General features: G+C 43.5%; 1 protein-coding gene across 6 annotated transcripts in view; it reads right to left on the bottom strand.

The window, feature by feature from the left end:
• Nucleotides 1-27175, bottom strand: part of KLHL18 (kelch like family member 18) — a 56758-nt gene that overhangs the window by 27766 nt on the left and 1817 nt on the right. For 2 of the 6 annotated variants that reach the window (XM_047838261.1, XM_047838281.1), the window contains exons 2-3: nucleotides 22177-22281; nucleotides 21150-21382 (exon numbers count right to left, since the gene is read on the bottom strand). The exons of 3 other annotated variants lie outside the window; for them this stretch is intronic. The gene's annotated coding sequence lies outside the window, so the exon portion shown is untranslated. The remainder of the gene's footprint in view (nucleotides 1-21149; nucleotides 21383-22176; nucleotides 22282-27175) is intronic. One more of the 6 variants, XM_047838271.1, reaches the window with a different exon arrangement.

The raw sequence follows: 27175 nt of genomic DNA, 5'->3' as shown, positions 1-27175 counted from the left end.
GGTCACGATCTCGCGGTCCGGGAGTTCGAACCCCACGTCAGGCTCTGGGCTGATGGCTCGGAGCCTGGAGCCTGTTTCCGATTCTGTGTCTCCCTCTCTCTGCCCCTCCCCCGTTCATGCTCTGTCTCTCTCTGTCCCAAAAATAAATAAACGTTGAAAAAAAAATTAAAAAAAAAAAAAATTGAGATGATCAGGGGTGCCTGTCTGGGTAGTTCAGTCGGCTGAATGACCAACTCTTGATTTTGGCTCAGGTCATGATTCCACGGCCATGGGATCAAGCCCCCTCAGAGCTGTGTGCTGAGTGTGAGCCTGCTTAAGATTCTCTCTCTCTCTCCCTCTGCTTCTCTCTGCAGCTTGCGCACACTTTCTTTAAAAAAAAAAAGGAAAAGAAAGAGAGACAGAGATAGAGAGAGATGATCATTTACTGAATTCCTTTTTGTTAAGTACCCATTATGCATTATTTTCTCATTTTGGCCCTCATAGCAACCTGTGCATTAAGTAGCTACTGTGAATTCCATTTTGTAAAAGAGGAAACGAAGATTTAGAAGTTAAATAACTTGCCTGAAAATTAAGTAGCTATTATGTAAAAGAGAAGGAGTTATGCTTGAGCTGTTTACTAGTGGAGTTTGAGAGGGACCCAGTAAATAAACACCTCCTCCCAGCTCAAGTTCTCAGCCATGTGGGAAATTTTTGAAATAATAAAAAAACCTACACATGATAAAAAAAATTAGATAGAACTAAACACACATATACATACCAGTGAATAAAAGTAAAGCTGGGGGAATCTGAGTAAGAGTGTTGAATTGAATTACATCAATGTCAAAATCTTAGTTGTGATGTTGTACTGAAGTTTTGTAAGATTACCATGGGGGAAACTGGGTAAAGGGTAAACAGGATCTCCCTGTTATTATTTCCTCTTTTTACTTATTTTTATTTATTTATTTTTTTTTAAATTTTTTTTTTCAATGTTTATTTATTTTTGGGACAGAGAGAGACAGAGCATGAACGGGGGAGGGGCAGAGAGAGAGGGAGACACAGAATCGGAAACAGGCTCCAGGCTCCGAGCCATCAGCCCAGAGCCCGACGTGGGGCTCGAACTCACGGACCGCGAGATCGTGACCTGGCTGAAGTCGGACGCTTAACCGACTGCGCCACCCAGGCGCCCCTTACTTATTTTTATTTTAGAGAGAGACAGCATGCATGGGGGAGGGGGCACAAGGAGAGGGAGGGAGAGCGGGGGAGAGTGGGGGAGAGGGAGCGAGGGAGAGGGGGAGGGAGGGAGGGAGGGAGAGAGAGAGAGAGAATCTTAAGCAGGTACCACGCTCAGTATGGAGCTTCATGTGGGGCTCCATCCCATGACCCTGGGATCATGACCTGAGCCGAAATCAAGAGTTGGACGCTCAACCGAATGAGCCACCCAGGCGCCCTGCACTGTTATTATTTCAAATAACTACATCCAAATCTACAATTATCTCAAAATAAAAAATTCATTAAAAAAAAAAAAAAGGAATAAAGCAAGGGTGCTTTGGTGGCACCACTAGAACGGAATCAGACCATTAATTTAAAGTATTGGAAAGAGCTAGGTTCCAAGTCCAAGCTAGGGCAGAAGGAAAAAAGCAAATATGTGGTATAATGAAACACTCTGAACTGAAAGAGTTAAATGCATGACCACATATGGAGCTGCCTGGGTTGGATCAGGATATCAGGTCTCTGTGCACACAGCACACACCTAGTGCCTGTGCTCACACTACTCCTTAGTAAGTGCATGGATCAGCACCAGACACTTAACTGCTCTGGAATGGTATGCGATGACTAGCATCTACAAAGCAAATTAGGGGCAATCCCAGGACTCCCTAGGTACATAAGTGTGCTTCTGAGAAAAAAACACCAATTCCAACTGAAAATCCAAACAACTTCCACTAAAACTGCAGCAAAGACTCGGCACTCAGGCCATCTGGCTTCTACAAAGAGTGGAATCAGAACCTCTTTCTAAGCAGGGGCCCTGCACAGTAGGATCTGAAGAGACTGAAGCTCACCTATAGAGTTCCTCTGTATGGTTTTTTTTTTTTTTTTTTTTTTTTAATTATGAAGCCCCTGTAACTTATAATGTCTGTTAATAGCTTTGTTGGGAAAATTAAGAGCTAATGGGGTTAAGTGAAGGGGAAGAAGGTAAGGGTAACGTAAATCCACATGTGTTGTAACTCCTCTATACTTGGTTTTAAAAATCATGAACACACTATTCCGTCGATAGTTGTTAAAAATCAAAGTGGCCGCCATGATGCAAGTACAGATATGAAAAGGAAAGTGATGTGATGTGAAGCCGGAAAAGTAGATAGGGCACTCAGAAATTCTACATTTTACTTTAAGAGTGTTAGGAAACCAGGAAACAGTACAAGGAAGGGTCTCTAAGGCCATGGAGCCATTCTCTGCAGGCAGAGCATGAGAAATGACACAGAAGGGCTATGTTAGGGGTAGAAGATGGAGTCAAGTTTGGGACAAGCTGCCACTGAGTGCCTGGAAGGCATCCGAACAGATACCGTGTAGTAAGTGGATGGCTACATCTGGAACACAGAGAGATGGAGTCTAGGCTCAAATGACACTTTTTGGAGTTGTCAGTGTAGAGACAAGAAGAGGTCACCGAGGGACAGAGCTCAGAGTGCAAAGAGGGTATAAGAAGCCTTGTGGAACTCTGACAGTCAAAGCCTACCTACTGGGGATGCATCTGCAAGGCAACAGAAGGAAAGTACAGGAAGGAAAAGAAAAGAAGAGAAGCAAGGAGCCGCCTGAAGGAAGAGAAGAGCATGGGGGCAGCGGTGGCTCATGATGCCATGTAACCATAACACATGGCCATGTGACACAAACGTGCAAGCTAGAAGGCCCAGCCTGTGCTAGCAAGGTCACCTCATACAGGCCTCCTCCATGTTTGGCTTCTCAACTTATGAGATCGTCCCTATTCATCTGACTTCTCAAGAGTTTTTAAGAAGATCAAATAGAAAGATGTACAAATAGAAAGATGCTGCGAACGTCATTCGACCAAATCAGCAGGGTCACTCCAAATTCCTGAAGTTCTAGTGGGAAAAAAGTGTTGCCCTGTGCAGATCATGCTGATGTTACCGCCAATTCTGAGTCTTGTTGGAGGAATGGATCTGTGCTGATTTGTCCCAGCTTGGCCACCAATGGGACATGACTCAAGGGCATATTTGCAAACCTGATGTTGGTGCTCCACAACAGTAAATAGATGAATAAATCAATGATTAGATGGATGGGCTCTGGAGCAGATTGAAGCTATTTAGCTTTTTCTGAGCAGAGCCTCAGAATTGCAACATTGGTCTTATTAAATCAAGTGATAGGTAATACATGTGAAAATACCCTAGCACACTGCCAGGCACTTAGCAGAGATTTAACAAAAGTTTGTTTTTACACCCAGCTGAGAGTAACAGCCATAGAAGACTAAGATATAAATAACTAAAATCCTCACAAGTTCAGTCTGATTCATAGAGATTAAACCTTGAGTTTTAGAGCCAGCTCTACTACCGATATAAGCAAGCTGCCCAATCCTCCTATGTTTTGCTTCTAGGTTGGACTGCATTTCCAGGTAGGATTACTACTTAATGCTGGTATAGCAAGGAATATAGTAAAAACAAACAAACAAACAAACAAACAAATAAAAAAAAACCCAAAAAACACATTAAAATTCTCAAGAGAAGCACTATAAATACTGGTAAATGTTACTGTGATCAACCACTCTATTAGAAAGTACAGCGCAGTATTAAAGGTCAAAATATTTACCAATCGCTTTATCTGATCATCCCGAGGGAGACAGCACAAGCCATATGGTACATACAAACCGTGCCAACTTCCAGGCCAGCTGTTCTCTTTCTGTGTGACCAAGGCAAATCTCTTCCCTTCACCCCTGAGCCTCAGTTTCTTCATCTGTAAATAAGGGGCTCTAACTGGATCGGGTGTCTCAATAGGTAGTAACTGTATTAATAACAGCCATCTAACACGAATTCAGCAAAGCTTTGCTTTTTGCTCATGATGGTACCTACATATGTTTGAAAAGTAATTACGCCCACCTCTTAAACGTATCATTTATCTGGCTGACAGACTGGTGCACATTTGGATATGAGAGCCCCTGGCAATAACTCTGCTGAGTCCCTGTGGCACAGGAACCTCTTCACCAGAGGTTAGTAGAATCTGAGACTATAAGCAAAAACAACCAGAAGACCTGAGCACCTCATCATTTACCTAAATTTTGACTTGCTTTAACACACACACACACACACACGCACGCACGCACGCACACACACACACACACACATGCATTCACACCTAGCTTCCATTTTTTTCCTTGGAAAGACTGGGAAATTTTCCATTCACAGCCCTGCTTTGGTGGTATCTTTAGATCAACAAGGATAGTGTAGCATGACACCACAAATTCTGTTTCCTATCAACAGACAGGTGGGGCTCAAGATTCAACCAGCTGCTTATTCAAGCAGGAAAAGCAGCAGGGCAAAATCTGAGTTGGGAGTAATCTGAGACAGGTGTTCCCAAAGAAAGCAAAAGATATGCCCAGAATAGATTTCCCTTTGATGGAAAGCATTTTGATACTTTTGCTCCTACCTTCAAACATCTCACAAGGAACATAACTAAAACACTAAGGGAACAGTTAAGTGCCCAGCCTGTGCAGACAGATTACCCTTGGGATAAGTGGGATTTAAGACTAAGCTTTTAGGCAGTCACAAGAGACGCTGAAAGTGCATAAGTGGTAATCCATGATTTTACTGAGGCACAAATTTGAATCATAAAGGCGATGCAGGAAGCTGGTGCATGAGACTGTGTCTACAAAATGGAAATGTAGTAGGGATGGATTAATCTCTAAAATTCCTTTAGGCTAGAAAATCAATAATTATAAATCCTTTAAGACAGATAGCATATCATTGTAGATAAGAGCAAGTGCTCTGGAGCTAGAATACCTGGGTTCAGATCCAGGTTCTGCCATTTGCTAGCTGTGTGACTCTGGGCTAGTCACTCAACCTCTCTGTGCCTCAATTCACACATCTGCAAAATGTTATTGAACAGTACCTTTCTTGGGGCGCCTGGGTGGCTCAGTCAGTTAAGCGTCCAACTTTGGCTGAGGTCATGATCTTGCGGTTCGTGAGTTTAAGCCCCCAGGCTCTGGGCTATCAGCTCAGAGCCTGGAGCCTACTTTGGATTCTGTGTCTCCCTCTCTCTCTGCCCCTCCCCTGTTCACACTCTGTCTCTCTCAAAAACAAATAAACATTAAAAAAAAAATTTACATGGTACCTTTTTCCTGGGGTTAATTGTGAGGATTAAATTAATCTCTGTAAGGCATTTAAAATAGTGCATGGCACATATTAAGTGCAATATAACTGTTAAATAAATGTCCTCAAATATAAGACTGTATAGAAGTTTTCTTAACTATTTATTTATTTATTTATTTATTTATTTATTTATTTATTTATTTATTTATTTTGAGAGAAAGAGAAAGAGAGAGAGAAAGCACGAGTCAGGGAGGGGCAGAAAGACAGGGAGAGAGAGAGAATCCCAAGTAGGCTTCGCACTGCCAACACAGAACCTGATGTGGGGCTTGAACTCACAAATAGTGAGATCAAGACCTGAGCCAAAAATGATGCTTCACCAACTAAGCCACCCAGGTGCCCCATTTTTTAATAAATATTTTATTTTTAAGTAACCTCTACACCCAAAACGTAGGGCTCAAACCAAGATCCAGAGTCCTTTGCTCCCAGCCGATAGAAGTTATTTTTAAGATCTTTAGAGAAGGGGTCAGCAAACTATAGTCTATGGGCCCAAATCTGGCCTGCCTCTTGTTTTTGTGTGGCCCATGAGCTAAGTGTAGTTTTTCACATTAAAAAAAAAATTTTTTTTTAATGTTTATTTATTTTTGACAGAGAGAGACAGAGCATGAGTGGGAAAGGGGCAGAGAGAGAGGAAGACACAGAATCGGAAGCAGGCTCCAGGCTCCGAGCTGTCAGCACAGAGCCCAACGCGGGGCTCGAACTCATGGACCACGAGATCATGACCTGAGCCACAGTCGGATGCCCAACCAACTGAGCCACCCAGGTGCCCCATTCACATTTTTATATATTTGGGGGTGGGGGAGGGAATCAAAAGGAGACTAATATGACATGTGAGAATTATATGAAATCCAAATTTCAGTGTCCACATACAGTTTTATTGGAACACAGACATGTCCATACAATCTCAAAGTTGAGTAGCTATGACAGTGACCATTGGCCTACAAAGCCAAAAATATTTACTGTTTGGTCCTTTATAGAAAAAGTTTGCAAGGGATGCCTGGGTGGCTCAGTTGGTTAAGCATCTGACTTCAGTTCAGGTCATGATCTCACAGTTCGTGAGTTCGAGTCCCATGTCGGGCTCTGTGCTGTCAGCTCAGAGCCCAGAGCTTGCTTCAGATTCTGTGTCTCCCCCTCTCTCTGCCCCTCCCTTGGCTCATGCTCTGTCCCTCTCTCTCTCTCTTAAAAATAAATAAACATTAAAAAAAGAAAAAAATAATAAAAAAAAGTTTGCTAATTTCTGCTTTAGAGTCACAGGGAACACATATTATGAAGAGGGACGTGAATACATTCTCTAGAAAGGAGAAGATACCGATTGTAACTTAAGAACCCCCTCACCTTACATCACACCTGATTTGCTGGTATTCACAGACTCACTGAACCAGTATGAACTGTCTGCACTTTGTGGAATTCAACACTGAGATAAACAGTATCTTATACAAAATGCTCCTTTTAAAAAAGGAAATGAGCTAAGCCCGATATAGAAGTATTCACACTTGAGCCATTAATGGCCTGTTATAGGCCTACTCACCACCAATGTCATTTTTTTTTTAAACTTCAGTTTCTTAATCATAGTTACACAATTATTCTCTTTCTGCCCCAACCCCCACCTCCATGGAGTTTAAATGCTAATCAGTTTCAGCAATAAAGCAGCCTTGTCCATCAGAAATGGAAGAGGTGGACTGAATGGAGATGCCTTGAAGCATCTGTTTTCCTACCTCAGGTATCAACCAAACCCCTATCTTATGCAGCAACTGCCAAACACAAAGTCAGCTCAACCCAGCTCTCTACCCCTAAACAAAATCTCATTCAGATTTTAGACAAGTAAGGCTATTTCATGTTGGAGATATGAAGCCTCAGTCACAAGCACTGTATTTTTGTTTTTACCCCCTTAGTAGACTTCAGACTCCTTGAGGGCAAAAAGAGTCTCCTACATCCCTCACATAGCTCAGTAAATAGTCATTGGTATTAAAATACCAACTCTATCCTCAACAGCGACTCAGAAAGTCAACAAACAATTCCCCGTGAAAATAAATCAACTGCACATTCAGAAAGATGGCAGTTTCACTGAAGGTTATAGTCAAAATGGACAGCAGGTTCTCTTGGTTAAATTTAGAAAAGCCTATCAAAAATTGAGCAGAAGGGGGGCGCCTGGGTGGCTCAGTTGATTAAGCCTCAGACTCTTGATTTCGGCTCAGGTCATGATCTCACGGTTCGTTAGGCTCCACGCTGACAGTATGGGGCCTGCTTGGGATTCTCTCTCTGCCCCACCCGGGCTCTCTTTCTCTCTCTCTCTCTCTCAAAATAAAAAAAAAAAAAAAGACTGAACAGGAGGCATGATTTTCTACTCATGTCCTTCAAATTTTTCTTACATATATAAATAGGTACAGTAAGTCTGCAAATAAGTGTTAACACTTGAGGGCTACTGCCATGACAATATGTTTATTATTATTATTTACCTTTAACTAGATATATGTCACTAAATAGCCATATAATTAGGTAACTATGTATACTAATAACATATATTAGCTATCATTGATCTGTAATATAACGATGATCTCTTACTAAACTATTTTAGGTTACTTGAAGGGTAACAGAAAACACTTGTGGCTTCAACACATGCCACTAAAAACCTTCGAAAAACATGACTAGCTATAGACTCCCTCTCGTGTCAGCTTTGTCTAGTGCTCCTTACCTTCTGGGAACTTCCATATTCATTCCAACCACACTATACAACATATGATTTAAACCCTAACAATGAGGCCCTTCCTCAGGACTTTTCAAATGAGAAAGAGGGACAATCCCCCCCCAGGATAACAAGGGCCCATCAGGTGCTCCACCACCCTCCATGTATGAAAAACCAGTCTGCAGCGGGAGGAGCACATTGAACATGCAGGGAAGGTATCTTGACAGCATTTCAGTCCCCGGCACATCATCAATACTATCTTTTCTCCAGTTGGATTACATGAGCCAATAAATGGTTGGTCTTGCTGAGGGTAGTTCTGCTATTAAGAGCAGAGTTCTGAGCACCGTGATCCAGAGAAAGCCCTGGGGAAGATCAGAAAAGGCGGACCTTCTTTCCCGGCTTTAGTAGATGGGTGGCTTTAGCTCTGACTGGGCCCTTGTCGTGCCTCAAGGCCCCCATTCTGCTCACCAGTCAGGTCTTAAGGGATTACAACACTCAACACAGTAAAGAGAGGTCATTTCTCTCCCCAACTGATGTGTGGATCTGATGCAATTCCTAACCACAGCGAGATTATTTTTATAGATACAGACAAGATTCTTCCAAAATTCATATGATGGGAAAAAGAACTAAAATATCTGAACCAATTTCGAGTAATAAAGTGCACGCAAATGGTCAATATGCACATGAAAAAATGTTTAAAATTATTAGTCATCAGGGAAATGCAAATCAAAACTACGATAAAATACCACTTTACACCCACAATGATAGCTATTACCAAAACAAAACAAAACAAAACAAAACAAAACAAAACAAAACAACAAGTGCTGGTGAAGATGTGGAGAAACTAGAAGCCTTGTGCACTGCTTATACTGCTGGTGCAAATATAAAATGGTGGGAAAGTTTGGAGGTTCTTCAGAAAGTTAAACATAGAATAATAATATGACACAGCAATTCTACTCCTAGGTATATACCCAAAAGGATCGAAAGCATAGTCTCAAAGAGATATTTGTACGCCCATAAATTCACAGCAGTATTCACAATAGCCAAAAGGTGGAAACAACCCACCCCAGGTCTCCATCAATAGATGAATGGGTATACAAAATGTGGTATATATACATACAATGGAATATTAGTTAGCCTTAAAAAGGAATGAATCAAGAGAATGAGAAGATAAGCCATAAAAGGGGAGCAAATATTTGCAAAGGACCTAACTGATAAAGGGCTATTAATCAAAACACACAAAGAACTTTTTTTAATTTTTTAGCATTTATTTTTGAGAGACAGAGAGAGGCAGAGTACGAGCAGGGGAGGGGCAGAGAGAGAGAGAGAGAGAGAGAGAGAGAGAGAGACACTGAATCTGAAGCAGGCTCCAGGCTCTGAGCTGTCAGAACAGATCCTGATGCAGGGCTCAAACCCACAAACCAAGAGATAATGACCTGAGCTGACTGAGCCACCCAGGAGCCCCTCAAAACATACAAAGAACTCTTAAAACCTAACAATAAGAAAACAAACAAGTGAATTTAAAAAACAGGCAAAAGATTTTAACAGACATCTCAGCAAGAAGATACACAGATGGCAAATACGCATATGAAAAGATGTTCCATACCATGTCATCAAGGAAATGTAAATTAAAAAAAGAGTATCTCTGTGCATCTATTATGATGGCCAAAATCAAAAACACTGAAAACACCAAATGGTGACAAAGATGTGCAGCATCGGGAACTCTCATTCGTGCTGGTGGGAATGTAAAATGGTATAGCCACTTTGGAAGACAATTTGGCATTTTCTTTAAAAAGAAAAATTTTTTGGGGCGCCTGGGTGGCGCAGTCGGTTAAGCGTCCGACTTCAGCCAGGTCACGATCTTGCGGTCCGTGAGTTCGAGCCCCGCGTCAGGCTCTGGGCTGATGGCTCAGAGCCTGGAGCCTGTTTCCGATTCTGTGTCTCCCTCTCTCTCTGCCCCTTCCCTGTTCATGCTTTGTCTCTCTCTGTCCCCCAAAAAATAAATAAACGTTGAAAAAAAATTTTTTTAAAAAAGAAAATTTTTTTAAATCTTTATTTACTTTTGAGAGAGGGAGAGAGAGACAGAGCGTGAGCAGGAGAGGAACAGAGAGAGAAGGAGACACAGAATCCGAAGCAGGCTCCAGGCTCCGAGCTATCAGCACAGAACCCGATGCAGGGCTCAAACCCACGAACTGCGAGATCATGACCTGAGCCCCAGTCGGACGCTAACCGACTGAGCCACCCAGGTGCCCCTAATTTGGCATTTTCTTATAAAACTAAACATATTCTCATCATACAATCTAAAATCACACTCCCTGAGATTTCCCCAAAGGAGTTAAAAACCTATGTCTGCACTAAAACCTTCACGTGAATGTTTATAGCAGCCACATTCACAATTACCAAAAGTTAAAAGGATATCCTGAAGATATTCTTCAGGAGCTGAATGGATAAATAAGCTGTGGTCCATCCATCCAGACATGGAATATCATTCAGCGCAAAAAGAAATGAGCTATCAAGCCATGAAAGGATGTAGAGGAACTTTAAAACGTATATTGCTAAGTGAAAGAAGCCAATCTGAAAAGGCTACATACTACAGGATTGCAACACTCAGGAAAAGGCAAACTATGGAGACAATAAAAGGATCAGTGGTTGCCTGTGGGTGTAGGGAGAGAGAGATGAAAGGTAGAGTACAGAGGGGTTTTAGGGCAGTGAAACCATTCTTTATGATACTATAATGGTGCTTACATGTTATTATATATGTCAAAAATCACAGAACATACGCGACTAAGAGGGGACCTTGATGTACACCATAAACTCTGATCATGATGTATTCGTGTGGGTTTGATTATGACAAGTGTACCACACTCTGGTGCAGAAACTGATAGTGAGGGGTGCTGTGTGTGCTGTGGGGGTAGTGGGTATATGGGAAATTTCTATACCTTCTGCTCAATTTTACTGTGAACCTAAAACTACTCTAAAAAATAAAGCCTTTTAAAAAAATTTTAAGTAAATGCTGCCCCCAATGTGGGGCTTAAACTTATGACCCCAAGATCAAGAGTTGCATGCTCTACTGCCTGAGCCAGCCAAGTGCCCCAAGTCTTTTTTTTTTTTTTAAGGAATTAAATTAGAATACATACTACAATGTGGATGAACCTTGAAAACATTATACTAAGCAAAATAAACCTGACACAAAGGCCAATACTGTATGATTCTACTTACAGGAGAGGTCTAGAATAGGCAAATCAGAGACAGAAAAGGAGGCTCAAAGGGTTATAGGGTTCTGTTTTGGGTGATGAAAAAGGTTTGTACTAGACAGTGGGCGAGGGTGATGGTTATACATTTTAAGTGTATTTAATTGAGATAGGGAGACTGAAGGATTCCATAAATATCTGCACTTTACTCCTTTTCCTACTTCTATTCTTGCTAGGACCTAAACGTCCACCCCACTTTACACAGGCCTTATAAAGCAAATAGTGTATGTCCTCTTGTAAGTAAGGGACAAGGAGTTAATAATGATTTCTTTAGAATAGATAACATCTAAGGAAGAACCAGATGAGAATGGCTGGGAAGCCCTCGTATGCGCATTTCAGACCACCACAGCTCTGGACATCTTGACACCCAGGCCCTATGGCTCCTGGGAATAACACCTGGGCCCCCCCCTTTGTTCCAACCAGTTCCTGGATGCGTGAGTGGACACGTAATCCACCACACCACAGTCTTCAACAAAAACCCCAAGACCATGAGCAAAGACGAGACTCCCTCTTTTCCCTTCTGAGTGTCCGGGATTCTCTGTACCTGCACTCTCTCTATACCTTCAATAAACTCTGCTTTCACCTCCTGCTGGCTTACATTTAAAGTCCATCCATCCTCTGGGTCTCTGGACCCAACTTGCTGGCATCATAATGACAAATGAATTATACATTTAAAAATGGTTTAAAATGTAAATAATAATAATTAAAATAGTATAATAAAAGGATAATGTGGGAGGAATCACTCTCTCCATTTCAAGATTTACTATATAGCCAGAATTAAGTGGTGTAGGGATAGGGACCTTGACCAATGGAAGAGAACTAGGAACCCAGAAGTAACCCCACCCAAGTATGACCAACTGATTTTTTTTTTTCTTAGTAGGCTCCATGCCCAGCATGGAGCCCAAAGCAGGGCTTAAACTCACAACCCTGAGATCAAGACCTGAGCTGAGATCGAGAATCAGATGCTTCACCGACTGAGCCACCTGAGCATCCCCCGCCGCTGAATTCTGACAAAGGTACGAAAACATCTGTACCTCAAATGGAGGAAAGATAGGTCTTTTCAGCAAATAGGGCTGAGCAATTGGAAATCCACAGGCAAAGAAAAGAACTTCAGCTTACACCTCAGCACACACAAAAATTAACTCAAAATGGATCATAGATTTTTAATTTTTTTTTAAATTTTTTTAAATGTTTTTTATTTATTTTTGAGACAGAGAGAGACAGAGCATGAACGGGGGAGGGGCAGAGAGAGAGGGAGACACAGAATCGGAAGCAGGCTCCAGGCTCTGAGCCATCAGCCCAGAGCCTGACGCGGGGCTCGAACTCAGGGACCGCGAGATAGCGACCTGAGCCGAAGTCGGACGCTTAACCGACTGAGCCACCCAGGAGCCCCAAGATTTTTAATTTTTTTTAAGTTTATTTATTTATTTTGAGAGAGCAACCAAGCACAAGTGGGGTAGGGGCAGAGAGAGGGTGAGAGAATTCAAAGTAGGCTCCGCACCGTCAGTGCAGAGCCCAACACAGGGCTTGAACCCACAAACCAGGAGACCCTGACCTGAGTGGGAACCAAGAGTTGGACGTTTAATCAACTAAGCCACCCAGGCACCCCAGATCATAGATTTTTAAATGTAAAACTTAAAAATATAAAACTTAGACGAAAACATAGGAGAAATTCTTCAGGACCTAGGGCTTGGTAAAGAATTATCAGATATGAGACAAAAACTACAATCCATAAGGAAAAGATTTAATAAATTAGACTAAATCACAATTTAAAACTTTTGTGCCATGAAACACCCTCTTAGGGGAATGAAAAGACAATCTACAGACAGGGAGAAATATTTGCAAACTTGCAATATAAATAAATTTTATTTGCAAATTAAATACAGGCCCAATTTCCCTGGGCCTCAACTTAATCTGCTATGAAATGGGGAGACTTATATTGACTTTAAGAAAATATTTTTGGGGGGCACCTGGGTGGCTTAGTCAGTTGAGCATCCAACTTCAGCTCAGGTCATGATCTCATGGTTCATGGGCTCGAGCCCCACTTCAGGCTCTGTGCACTGACCTCAAAGGAGCCTGCTTTGGATTCTCTGTCTTCCTCTCTCTTCCTTCCCCCACTTGTGTGTACTCTCTTGCACGCTCTCTCTCTCAAAAATGAATAAACATTTAAAAAAATATGTTTTTCAAAACAGAAAGAAAATCTTTTTTTTCAAAATTAAATGATACAAAAGAAATAAAAGCATTTTTTAAATTAAAAAGACACTCAGGGGTGCCTGGGTGGCTCAGTTGGTTAAGTGGATAAGTGTCCAACTCTTGATTGCGCTCAAGTCATGATTTCAAGCTCCACTTTGGGCTTCCCACTGACATCATGGAGCCTGCCTTGGACACTTGGGATTCTGTCTTCCCTCTCTCTCTGCCCCTTCCCCACTCGGATGCACGTGCATGCACTCTCTCTCTCTCAAAATAAATAAATAAACTTAAAATACTTTATAGGGATACTCAGCAGGATCTCACTTAAGAGTTCAGATCTTGGATCTTGTCCTTTCTCTGCAGGAATCCAAGGACAGGGGATCAGCAAAGAGTATGTTTTCTGTATGGTAGGAACAGGTTTCCCCAGAACTGAATAAGTGGCAAATTATCAGATTCATTACAAAGGCAGATCAGGCTAGTGTAGAAATCCTCTCACTCTGAGAGGTGTGGGATTGAAAGAAAAATGAAAGTATTATTATTTGCAAATTACACTTGTAAATTTGTATCATTACTTGCAAATAATACTATTTAATAATAGGACTTGATGCTATTTAACACTGTATTTTTGACCTATTTGCCAAATGTGAGTCCATCTGACAAAGGACTCCTACCTCCAATACACAAAGAACACTAAATGCACAACAGTTGTCTAACAAAAATAATCCAACGAGAAAATGGGCAAAAGACAAGAAGAGACAGTTCATCAGAAAGGATATACAGCTGGCAAATAAATACATGGGATGTTCAACTCTACCACCCGTTAGGGAAATGCAAATTAAAGTCACAATTAGATATCACTATATATTTAACACAATGGCTACTATAAAGAAAGTGGTAACACCAATTGCTGGTGAAGATGCAGAACTCAGTCACTCATTATATTAGTTAGGGTTCTCCAGATAAACAGCAGTGTTGTGTGTGCGTATGGGGAGGGAGCCAGAGAAAGGAGGGAAGGTGGGAGAGGGAGGGGAGATTGATTTTAAGGAATTGGCTCACACAATTACAGGGGCTGGTAAGTAAGTCTGAAATCTATATGGTGGGCTGACAGGAAGGAGATTCAGATCAGATTTGATGTTGCAGTCTAGAGTGTGAAATCAGCAGGGCAGGCCCCCAGGTGGGAAAATCAGACAAGGTTTTTATGTTACAATCTCGAAGAATTGTTTCTTCTTCAGGAAACCTCAGTTTTTGCTCCTGAGACCTTCAACAATTTTATGAGGCCCACCCACATTATGGAAGGTAATCTGCTTTACTCAAGGTCTACAAATTTAAATGCTAACCACATCCAAAAAAATACCTTCACTGCAACATCCAGACTGATGTTTGGCCAAACAACTAGACACCATAGTCTAGCCAACTTGACCCCCAAAATTAACCATGGTATTCATACATGCCAGTATGAATGTAAAATGGCACAGACACTCTGGAAACTAGTTTGGCAATGTCTGTTAAAACTAAAACTCCGTTGGGGCGCCTGGGTGGCGCAGTCGGTTGGGCGTCCGACTTCAGCCAGGTCACGATCTCGCGGTCCGTGAGTTCGAGCCCCGCGTCGGGCTCTGGGCTGATGGCTCAGAGCCTGGAGCCTGTTTCCGATTCTGTGTCTCCCTCTCTCTCTGCCCCTCCCCCGTTCATGCTCTGTCTCTCTCTGTCCCAAAAATAAATAAAAACGTTGGGAAAAAAAAAAAAAAAAACTCTGTTAAAAAAAAAAATTAAAAAAAAAAAAAAAGAAGGGGCGCCTGGGTGGCTCAGTCGGTTGAGCGTCCGACTTCAGCTCAGGTCATGATCTCACAGTTGGTGAGTTCGGGCCCCGCATCGGGCTCTGTGCTGACAGCTCAGAGCCTGGAGCCTGTTTCCGATTCTGTGTCTCCCTCTCTCTCTGCCCCTCCCCCGTTCGTGCTCTGTCTCTCTCTGTCTCAAAAATAAATAAAACGTTAAAAAAAAATTTTTTTTTTAAATAAAAAAAACCTAAAACTCAATTTACTGGATGAGCCAGCAATTGTACTCTTTGGGCATTTATCCCAGAGAAACGAAAACCTACCTTCATGCAAAATCCCGTAAATGAATATTCATAGCAGCCTTATTTGTAGCCCCAAACTGGAAAGAACCTAAATGTCTTTCAATGAGTAAACGGTTAAACAAAACATGGTACATCCACACCACGGCATACTAGTCAGAAATATTAAGTAAAAAACTATCAGTACATTTAACAACCTGGATGGCCCTCAAAGGCATTATGCTGAGTAGAAAGAGTCAATCTCAAAACGTCACATACTTCATGATTCCATTCATACAGCATTCTTAATTTTTTTTTTTTTTTTTTTTTTTTTTTTTTTTTTTCAACGTTTATTTTTTTTTTGGGACAGAGAGAGACAGAGCATGAACGGGGGAGGGGCAGAAAGAGAGGGAGACACAGAATCGGAAACAGGCTCCAGGCTCCGAGCCATCAGCCCAGAGCCCGACGCGGGGCTCGAACTCACAGACCGCGAGATCGTGACCTGGCTGAAGTCGGACGCTTAACCGACTGCGCCACCCAGGCGCCCCCATTCATACAGCATTCTTGAAATGAGAGAAGCAGAACAAATTAGTGGCTGCCAGAGATCAGGGATGGAGGGTGGGAGGGGGATGGGTGTGACTATAAAGGGGCAGCACAAGGGAAATCTTTGTGGTTACAGAATAGTTCTATACTGTGGAGGTCATTCTGTATGTGGAGGTCACGGGCAACCTTGACAAGAGCAAATGGTGGCGGCCTGACGTAAGTAACTTACCTATCTTACTAAATCACGAGGTCTACCAAGGGAGCAATCTTTATATGTTTCCTGAACTAGTTCTGGCAATGAACGCTCAGTATTTGTTGAATGAATAAAGTTTCTGAACGAATCAGCTCAAAATATAATGGAGTCTGTCATGTCAGTCCCCATTTTGTTGGGCTCCCTATTGCCTACAAGTCAGATCCAAATCCCGAATTAGCCTCTATCTACCCCAAATCCCCCATCATGCCTTTCTTCTCAGCTCTTGGCAATTCCCCTAAATCACCCTATTTCCTCTGCTGGGATCCTTATCCCATATTTTTCTGCCTGGTGAATTACTGCTCATCTATGAAGATCCAGCTCAAATGCTCCCTCTTCTATGGGGCTTCCGAGACTCCCAGGCAGTGGGCATCCCCATCCTGTAGTGCCTGGTACAAGCCTCCAGCATAACTTGTAGCATTTTTATATTGTCTCTAATGAATGTCTCCCCATCCGGAACGAATGTTCTTCCCGCAGAAAGGAAAGGCTATGATGTCCTAGCACTTAACACAGTAACTCATTGCCAAGTGTACTTAATGAATCCCAGAGCCCATTTCATCTAAGAGATAGCTCTCAGTCTTTCATCTGAGATACAAACAAATAACAAAACTTCTGATGAGTGCTATCTCTTCTTTTTAACCTTGATCTTTTGGCTCAGGACTGACAGAGCTGGTGGGAGGAAGGCACTGAAGCATCAAGAGGGTTACTATCTAGGGGCCCCTGGGTGGCTCAGTCAGCTGAGTGTCTGACTTCAGCTCAGGTCATAATCTCACAGTTCGTGAGTTTGAGCCCCGCATCAGGCTGTCAGTGGAGAGCCCGCTTCAGATCCTCTGTCCCCATCTCTCTCTGCCTCTCTCCTGCTCACACACTCTCTCTCAAAAATAACCTTAAAAAAAAAAAAAAAGTTCAGTGGGTTACTATCTAACCTTATCTGGAAATTCAGTTAGCTGAAGTAAGAGGCTCAACAAAAAGATGGTAAAGCTTAGGGACAACCAGAGGAGGACCTGGTGTCCAGGCTGACAGTGCAGTCCCAACCCTAGAAGAAATAAACAAGCCACACTATGGTTGCCTTGTTCAGGTGCATTTCTAACAGGGTGGCATGTAAGGAAATGAACGTAGGGGGTGTGTCCTTTCATTTTGAATGCTGGATGACCTGCCCCCAGCCCAGAACATGGGCTGAGGGATGCTAGTCCATCCCACCAAAAGGAAAAATGATTAGTATCCCAAACCCACAGGGTTGAGAAGCAGACAGCAGGCATAATAAAACACACTGGGTTCAGTCTGGGGTTTTGATGGCATCTTAAAGCTCACTGTGTGAAACCCTCTATTGATGAGCTATAGGGAGCCCCCACTGGCTAAGTGACTCCGGAAGGGGGTGAGGGAGGAAGTGGCTGACCAGCTAGGACTAAAAAAAGACGTGGGCCATGGTCCCATAAAGAGCCAGTAAAGAGCCAGCTACAATATTCAGGCCTGTCCCACTGCTTCTAAACCCTCCTCTGCCTCCCACCATGTCCAGCAAGGTAGAATGGAAGAGAGGGAGAGAGGGAGACAGGAGGGCAGAGTCCCTAGAAACCACTGAACATCTAACTGCAACAATAGCATGTGATTTTCCAGTTCCTCACCAGTCCAGACTCCTCACCACTAGAATTCCAAGAGTTCAATGCACACGCACGCACCTCCCCAATCACACCTTCCACCTCTACGTCTTACTTGTTCAAGGAACATCCTGTCTGTGCACTTTCATGCCTAGGCCCTTGAACAGGCTCTCCCCAGCCTGGAATGCCTCCTCCCACAAAGTCTGTTTGTCAAAGTTCTATTCATCGTGCAGGGCACCAATCGGACACTATCCTCTCCATGAAACTATCACAAATCCTGTGAACTGGAAATAGCTGCCATTCCTTTGGCATTCCCTTAGGCCTCTGGTAACAGCTGGGCACTTACAGAATTTACCACACTCCACCTTGTCTCATAATTAATTATGGGTATCCATCTCACCCACCGATCTCTCAATGCCAAAGTTAGGGGCTGATGCCCACTCAACAGCAGGGTGCCTCGTGCACTGGGAAAGCACCATGCACAGTTAGGCACTTCATTAATATGTTGACTGAAGGAGCATCTCAAACATAACACCAGGGGCCCTTTCAGATAATACAGCAAACACTTTTGAGTGCCTGAAACATGCTAAGAACTATGTTGGATAATAGAGGCTTCACAGGCCACAGGAGCTCAACGTCTGGATGGGAAGAGTGAACACTCAAGCACGTCCACACTGTGTTCAGTATGGTAAGGGGTGCGAAGTGTGAAGGCAATGCTTCTCAAATTTTCATGTGCACAGGATGTAAGAACCACCAGATTCCGGTTCAGCAGGTCTGAGGTGGGGGCAGAGAGTGTGCATTTCCAACGAGCTCTCAGGGGACATGGAAGCTATCAGTACAAGGGCCATATTGTCAGTTACAAGGGGGTAAGGTACAACAGAAGAGGGAGAGATTGGCTGCACCTGGAGGGATATGAGAAGACTCCAGACAGACGGGATTTCACACCGCCCCCCCACTGCAATAGGGCAGCGCAAAAGAGAGAAGGTGGCACAGGCCTGTGCCTCACAAAAACACAGATTGGCAGGGAGGCAGGAGTGCAAACTTGTGACCACAAGACAATGCTGAACAGAAACAATGCAGCGTGCCTTAGGAGAACAGAGGAAGGAGTGTTTGGCCACTTCTTTCCCCTTAATTGGGGGAAAAAAAATATGAAAGGAGCCTTGCACACGGGTAAGAATGCTGGCAGATGTGAGCGATACTCTAAGCCAGAAGAATGCGGGAGCAAAGGCTTGGAAGTTGGAGAACACAGATCACAAAGACACAGTCGGCAGGAGGAGCCTACAGACGACTAGGAGAGAAAGGCAGAGAAGGGCCGGTCTGGTGGCATGTGTATATCAAGGATGCCGCTGGTGGCCCTAAAAAAGTCAACCAGGAGTAGCGGTCAGCACCAACAGGGCATGCTTAAGCTTCTCTTACGTCTCACAGACACAGTGGCAGATTTCTGTGAGCAGCTTAGAATAATCAGAGAAGCAGTTAAATCAGCAGTCTTTCCTCTAATCCCACCGAAAACCAGCCACCACCTGCTGCTCCTGCACTCCCACCAGCCAGTGGCTTTCCCCGGATGTCCTGCTGACTTAAAAGTACAGCCTATGGACAGGGGGAGAAAAGACAAGCTTTCCCAAACATGGGTAGGAGCACCTTTTAAACCACCAAGAGTTCTACTTCCTGTTCCCCTGACAAGTTTCTAACTTCTGATGTTCTCTGTGGTGAAGAGAAGTTACTTCAAGAACAAGCCAGGGGTGCCTGGGTGGCTCAGTCAGTTAAGTCTCTGACTTCGGCTCAGGTCACAATCTCATGGTTCGTGGGTTCGAGTCCCACATCCAGCTCTGTGCTGACAGCTGGAGCCTGCTTCAGATTCTATGTCTCCCTCTCTGCCCCTCCCCTGCTCATGCTCTCTCTCTCTCTCTAAAATAAATAAACATTAAACACACACACACACACACACACGCCAACATTGGTCTCTCTAGCTCTGGCCAGAGAGCTCATGTCTCCTGAATGGGAGAAGGGAAAAGTCCAAGTGAAATCCTGTGCTCTCTTCACCAGTGAATAATTCAGTCACAGTCCCTGCCCTCTCCCTACGTTTCTTATGTGTACCCCAAACACCCTGCCCTGATTCTAAACTCATAAACCAATAAACGAATAATTACTGTCTAGCTTCATTCACTCATTCATTCATTCATTCAACAAGTATTCACTGAGCCACACAAGGAACTATGTTGGGCCTGCGGATCTACCTCTCCAACCTTGTGTTCTTCCACTTGTCACCCAGGTCACTCTCTTCCTATCATAACAGCTGCCTGGTGTGTCCCCAAATACCAAGTATGCTCCTGTCTCAGGATTCTGTGCTTGCTATTCCCTCTGCCTAGAATACTTTCCCTTAGATATGCTCATGGGTCATTCCCTCATTTCATTCAGACCTCTACTCAGCAAGGCTGGTTCTGGTCCCTCTGACAAAAACAACACCCTCAGTCCCCTTTATCGGGCTTTATTTTTCTCCATAGCACTTATCACCACGGGACATTTTATACCTATTTATCTGTTTATTGTCTGCCACTCCACCTCCCACCAGAACATGAGCTCACGCTCACGGAGGCGCTGCCTACCCTGCCTAGGGCTGCTTGCTCAGCACATGGAACAGTGCTTGGCACGCGGAAGGCGCTGACATATCTGCTGAGCACACTGTTGAATGAGAATGGAATGGGAGGTCACTCACAACAGGAGAACGAATGATCAGACCAGAGCCTGGGGAGAAACAATCCGGCAGCTGCACAAGGGCCATTCCCTAAAGGGTCTGTAAGAATTCTCTCAACACACTACTCCAGAAATCCTGGGTTTAGGGAAAAGATGAAGAGGACCTGAAATAGGACAGTGGCTTACTAGACACGTTACATAGACACATCGGTGAATAATTCAGTCACAGTCCCTGCTCTCACGGAGTTATGATATTGTAAGTAATGTCATTATTATTGTGATAAATGCCATAAAATATACAGAAGAGAGAGAGGATGAGCCAAAGCCAATTCCAGAGCTTCCATTCTACCTGACTACATGGATAGTGTGCCATCCATACACAAAGTGAACAAAAGAAGAGATAGTTTAGGAGGGAAAGAGCCTTCATTTGAGACATAATTAGCATGAGGGTCAACAGGGCAGGTGAAACGCAGGTCTAGTATTTAGAAGCAAAATAAGCAAAACAGAGATACTGATTTGAAAGCCACTGTAATTTACAGATTATGCCAACAAACCTTTAGTGGGAAGACAGGTTAGCACAGTACGTTTTGCTGGTCCTCAGAACAGCTCTGTCAAGGTTACAGGACATTTAGATTTTACAAATCAGCACAGGAAAAATAAGCTTACGACACGTGTGCATCACTTTAGTATGTATCTCTCAGAAATCGATTCCTTTTAAGTGACCATTTGAAGTGCAGCTCCAGGGCTGAGCTAATAAAATCTGGCTCTTAACAGCTGAGGCAGCACACTACAAAGCAAAAGAACAGGAGAGATCACCCCTCAGTATCTGTGTTTCTCCTCAGTGGGTCTGGACACAGAGCCAGATTCTATCTTTAGTGTCTCCACAATCACAGCACTACAAGCAGTCTCACGTGCCCACCTGGTAACAAGTCTTCTTGAGCTTATTAGCTTTTTAAAAAATTGTGGTAACATACACATAACGTAAAGTTTACCATTTTAACCATTCTTAAGTGTCCAGTTGAGTGGCGTGAAAGACATTCACATTGGTGTGCGACCAGCCCCACTATCTGTCTCCAGAACTTTTCCATCTTCCCAAACTGAAACTCTGTCCCCTCCTCCCAATCCTAAGCAGCCCCCACTCTACTTCCTTTGTGCACTCTGGTTATGTCATTCAAGTGGAATCTTATGGTGTTTGTCCTTTTATGAACGGCTAGTTTCACTCAGCATAAATAAAGTCTTTAAGGTTCATCCATATTGTAGCAGGTGTCAGAGTTTCTTCCATTTTTAAGGCTACATAATATTCCATTGTATGTATGGAATATTATTCCTTTGTGTATATTTCAACAAAATGGAGTAAATTTTATCCATTCAACAGTCGGTGCCCCTTGGGTGGTTTCCATCTTTCAGCTACTGTGAATAATTCTGCCGTAAATATATAAAAATATCTGTTCTTGAGCTTGTTTTTTGGAAAGCATTTTTGTGTTCTGATCAGATATGCAGTACACTCTGCCCAGATGTATTGGGCCATATGTGAACTGTCTACTTTGCCTGCCGGCAGGCAGCCCCAACTCTGGCCCTTACCTTCACGGCCCTGAACACAGCCGGTCAGGTCCACTGGAACACAGGAGCCATCACGGTCTCCTCTGGCCTGCCATTCTGCAAGCAGCTAAGCATCCTCAGCTTCAACTGAGACAGAAAGGGAGCATGGTGTCTTTAGTTAATGCTTCAGAAACAGTCTGGTTCAAGCTCCAGCAGAGCTAACAAGACTTTAGAGATGCAAAATTTAACAGTAACTTCTCCTATGTCAGTTATTCAGTCACCAACCAGGATAGTCCCATGATCCCCTGCAGTGAGCTGGAAAAAGAAAGTGCTTCACTTCGGGCTCATTTGTACTCTTTAACAAGAGATGCCTCCCACTGCTAGATACTGTGTTGAAACCACAGAAGTATATGCTGGGGCAATAAAGCAAGTGGAGCCTACTTCAAAAGCCTTTAACTTTACAAAGGCCATATCACTCTACAACAGGGGTCAGCCAGCCACAGCCAATGGGTTAGGCCTACACCTGTTTTTGGTAGATAAAGTTTTAACAGGACAAAGCCATACCCATTTGTTTATGTATTCTGTACAGCTGCTCTGGTGCTACAACATCAGAGTTGAGCAGTTGCAACTGAAACTGTATGACCTACAAATCCTAAAATATTTACTATCTGGCTCTTTACAGAAAATGCTTGCCAACTCCTGGTTCACACATCTTGGTTCATTCTCTTCTCCCCCGCTGGAAACGGGTGATGTGGTCAGTGGTTTGTGCGGAAGGGGCCTCCCCAAACTGACTGTGGGGAAACTGGCTGGCTCTACACCAAGGAGGCAACAGGAGTGCCAACACGCAACAAATCAAGAGTAGGAAGGGACACGCCATGCTTGCAATTTAGAAGGGGTGAGGAACACACCTTTAGAAAGATGTGATCTCATTTTCCATCAACCAGCCTCTAAGCTGAACCAGGTGTGGCCAAGGGGCAAACGATGGAGTCTCATGTACAAAATAATAAAGGAACCACCTGCATTAAGAAGCATCCCCAACATAAGCTTCTTAAATTCACACAGCCGGCTGGCCAAGCTCCAGAAGCCTCAGGGTGAACCCCAGGAACACTGCTTGGGTGGTAACTGATTTTCCAGGATGCCTCCAACTCCCTTTCCCTCCCTACATCAGGCAGCAGCAAGTTCTCTCATCCTCTGCCTGGTGTCCAAAGGTAACAGCATTACCCACCACATAACTTGAGGAAGAAAGAGCAAAACTGACTTTTCGATGAATATGAATTCATATCCCAAGTGCACACGTGCTCTCAAGGAGCACACTCTTCCTCTGAGGTCTAACTGTTCACTAAAAAGAGGAGAGGCTGGAAATGAACACAGACGCCTGGAAAAAGTCAGTAGAAAACACCAGGAATGAACGATATTCAGAGGCTCAAGTTTTCCAATACAGTGTCATTTCAAATTCAAAAGAGTTCACAATCCATACGTCCAAAAGACTGGCAGCATACCCATCACTGTCCTCCCTGCTCAAAAATGACACTGCAGATGGTGTTCCCTGCTCTGCTGCATAACACCAGGAGGGCAGGTGAGTAATCTGATAGAGGACGCAAAGGCATTCCTTCCACCAACAAACAGCTATGTTGGATCCCAGAGAATATAGCTTTGTGCCTTGGGCAGTCCCTTAATATCTCTAAGCCTCAGGGTTTTTTAATCTGTAAAATGAATGGCTTTGATAGAGGACCTCTACGGCTCCTTTTCATAGGATTCCTCCAGCTCTGTAATTATACCTGTGTAACACCACACACAACATAAAAGTGGCATGTATCAACAAGTTCTTACTTCATTTCCTGATACCTTCTCCACATACTCCTTCATCACAAAATCAGTGTGAGAGAAACTTAGGCAAGATTCCACTCAAATGTGTGGCTTTTGAAGCCAGTCTCAATGAAAATTGCGTACTTGGGTTTAGTGGGTCAAAAGGAAATATTCTAATACTGTGCCTTTTACCCATGGAAAAGACATTTCTTTCCAGAGGATAAATTCTCAGATCTGGGCTCAAAACTTTAGCAAGGGCCTTGGGAAAATGCTAGAAAACTGATGCCAGAAAACTGTTGGAGAACCATTCATTAGTGGTTGCAAATCAGGGTGTGAGAGAGAGAGAGAGAGTGTGTGTGTGTGTGTGGGGGGGGGGGTGTGTGGGTGTAGGAAGCTGTTCTCCTAAGCTGATGGATCAGTGAGTAATATTCAGGTTTGGTGACCCCATTCTGTCCTCACAAATAAAGAAAAAGGAGTATGTGAGGTGAGAGGAGAACAGACAAATGTTAAAGTGGTGGGTCTAGATCTTATGAATAACAACCCGTGGTGAGCACTCACTGAATCTGCTCAACTCGCTGGACGCACATGAGCCTGACAGATGTGGCCTGAGCACTGGGCAGCTGGCGGCCCAGAGGAAAGGACATGAAACCAGCTGTTGGAAAGAGGGGCTAAGAGCCTTGACCGGACGCAAACCCCTCTACCCAGACCAAGCCTTCTGCTATACGTTGCCAAGAAGTCCTGCACTGCTATCCTCCGTACCTTCAAGATAAAATGATTTGTCAAGTAGATGGACCATGGGTTTTTCCTAATAGGAGAACAATACTCAGCTGGATTCATGACCCATGACCCAAAGGTGGGCTTCAGGGGAATCGCGCCTATGACTGAATGCAAAATTTTGTATGCACATTTTTCTGGGAAGAGGGTTCATCATTTTCAGTTTTTAAGAAAAAGGTTCAAGTCAACATAGATACAGAATATGGTTTTAAAAATCCAGCATTATTGCCCTTTCTGTTATGCCTCTTCTTAATTATCCAACAGGTGCCCAAGGAATTTAAATTTCAAATATTTCCAAAAACAAAACTAAGAAAGGTTTAGGAGTTGGCAGTGAGCTTACAGACTGCATCATACCTGCTAACGCTAACTTGCACACTCTCACTAAAACTCGGGAGGACAGAAAAGATGACATGTTGTTAAGGATGAGTGAGGGCTGACCTGAGGTAGATTAATCCACTTTGAATCAGCAGCTGGAATCAGTTCTGCCACTGTCAGTGACAGAAGAGGCAACAGGAGAGCACGAAAGAACACTTGGCCAGGAGAACAGAGACCAGGAGTCCAGTCTCTAGTCCTAGCTCCGCCTAACTCAGTCTGTGACCTTGGACCAGTCCCTTCTTCTGGGCTTGGGTCCTCATCTGTAAAATGCAGGCTACTGAAGCAAAGCAGTGGTTTGCAAACTCTTTTAAGGCAATGAACGTTATGTTTAGATAAAATCATCCAGAATTCATCAGAAGCTAAAACAAATTCAAAATGGCAGGTTGAACATACCCATTTATTTCCCCTCCCTTCTAGAAGCGCCATCAAATTATTATTCATAAATATCTACTGTTTACTGAACATTTACTACATGATTGTTTTAAGTGCATTAACTAATGGAATCCCTAACACACTTACTAGGTAGGTGATGACACCCATTTTAAAGATGAAGGAACTGAGTCACCAGTGTTTAAGGAACTTGCCCAAGTTGTCACAGCTAATAACTGGCAGAGCCAGGGTTCAAACCCAGGCAGTCTGGCTTGAGTCTGTACTATATACTACCTCTCAGACTGACAATTAAGAAACAGCAAAGCTCCCAAGGAAAAAGAAGCTGAAAGAAAGAGGATATTAAAAGCATCACCAAATTTTGGAAGATGAGTAGTAGCTGATTTAGATGGAGAATACTGAGTGCTACAGATGGCAAGTCCCTGCAGAGCCCCCTCCAAAACTCAACTGTTGGAGACTCAGGCTTCCTCTGAAGGTGTGGGGATAAGGGAGGCCACAATCAGACAGTGCTGCTCCCCTTCACTAGGCAAGCAACTGTTCCGTTGCTGGATAAACGCTGGAGGTTTATCATCTGGACAGGACGAACTAGACTCCAAACTTGGGCAGCCAGGGAACCACTGAAGACAAGGAAGTGGCACCATTCAGGGGACTAAGTGAAAGTCTGCACATAGAAGCAAGATCCCCCAGTCCCCTCCCATCACAAGGCTCCTCGAATGGTAACAGCCAAGGTTATTCCACTCAGGCAGAAGCCTGAATGAAGATCCATGGACTCTGAACACATCGCATTGAAAAGGTCAGGTCCATCACCCTACAGTTTTGGCTCTCAGAATGCAGCTCCAGGCCAGCAGTAGCATCACTGGAGAATTTGTCAGAAATGTAAATTCTTGGGCCCATGCCAGACGAATTGAATAAAAAATTCTGGGGTGAGGTCCAACAACCAGTGTGTGAACAGGCCACCGAGTGATTATAATACCTGCTAAAGATTGAGAAGCACTGCCCTATAAGGAGGACCACTAATCAATAAACCCATCCCACACCAAAATGCTTCCAACCAGCTTTTCAGTACCCATTTATTTGGAAGATAGTCAGGAAACATCAGAAGTTTCAGGAAAGACTCTATCTTGAGGAAGAGAGAGAGAGAGAGAGAGAGAGAGAGAGAGAGAAACCAAAACAGATTTCACAGGGCAGCTTTAGTGAAGGGGAGAGAAATGAGAGAGAGCCTGGTTTGTATGACCTCTCCCTGGCCTCCGACCTCACATTGCCACTGAGCTACTCCTCAGGCTGTACAGAAGAGTTAGAAAACCAATGAAGCAAACACTCTCTAGGTCCTGTTCAGTTCTACTCTGTGCCTTTATACTTTATCCTTATGTGCTGGATGCTCTAAACTAACACAGCAATTTAGACTGACACTCTGGGTTGGAACTACCTCTGGTAACTATCTTGTCTCTTTGAATGAATAAATAGCATTTTAATGGAAAAAAATCATACGAGCATTGTTATGCCAAAGGCTTGTTATATTCTGCGTTTGCATTACATGCAGAGGCAAACTGCACTGCTTTATTTTATGTAGAAATATCTGTAATCATCCCCCTGTATCATACGCTTTTGCTTCTCTCTCACAGGCTTTCCATGGCTCACCCTTACAGCCTAAATCTTAATCCAAAAACCCTCCCCTATTACTGCTTTTTACCAGTCTCTA

Source organism: Prionailurus viverrinus, chromosome A2 (genome assembly GCF_022837055.1).
Source record: "Prionailurus viverrinus isolate Anna chromosome A2, UM_Priviv_1.0, whole genome shotgun sequence".
In the NCBI taxonomy this organism is placed as follows: domain Eukaryota; kingdom Metazoa; phylum Chordata; class Mammalia; order Carnivora; family Felidae; genus Prionailurus; species Prionailurus viverrinus.
This window is presented reverse-complemented; position numbering and strand designations above follow the sequence as displayed.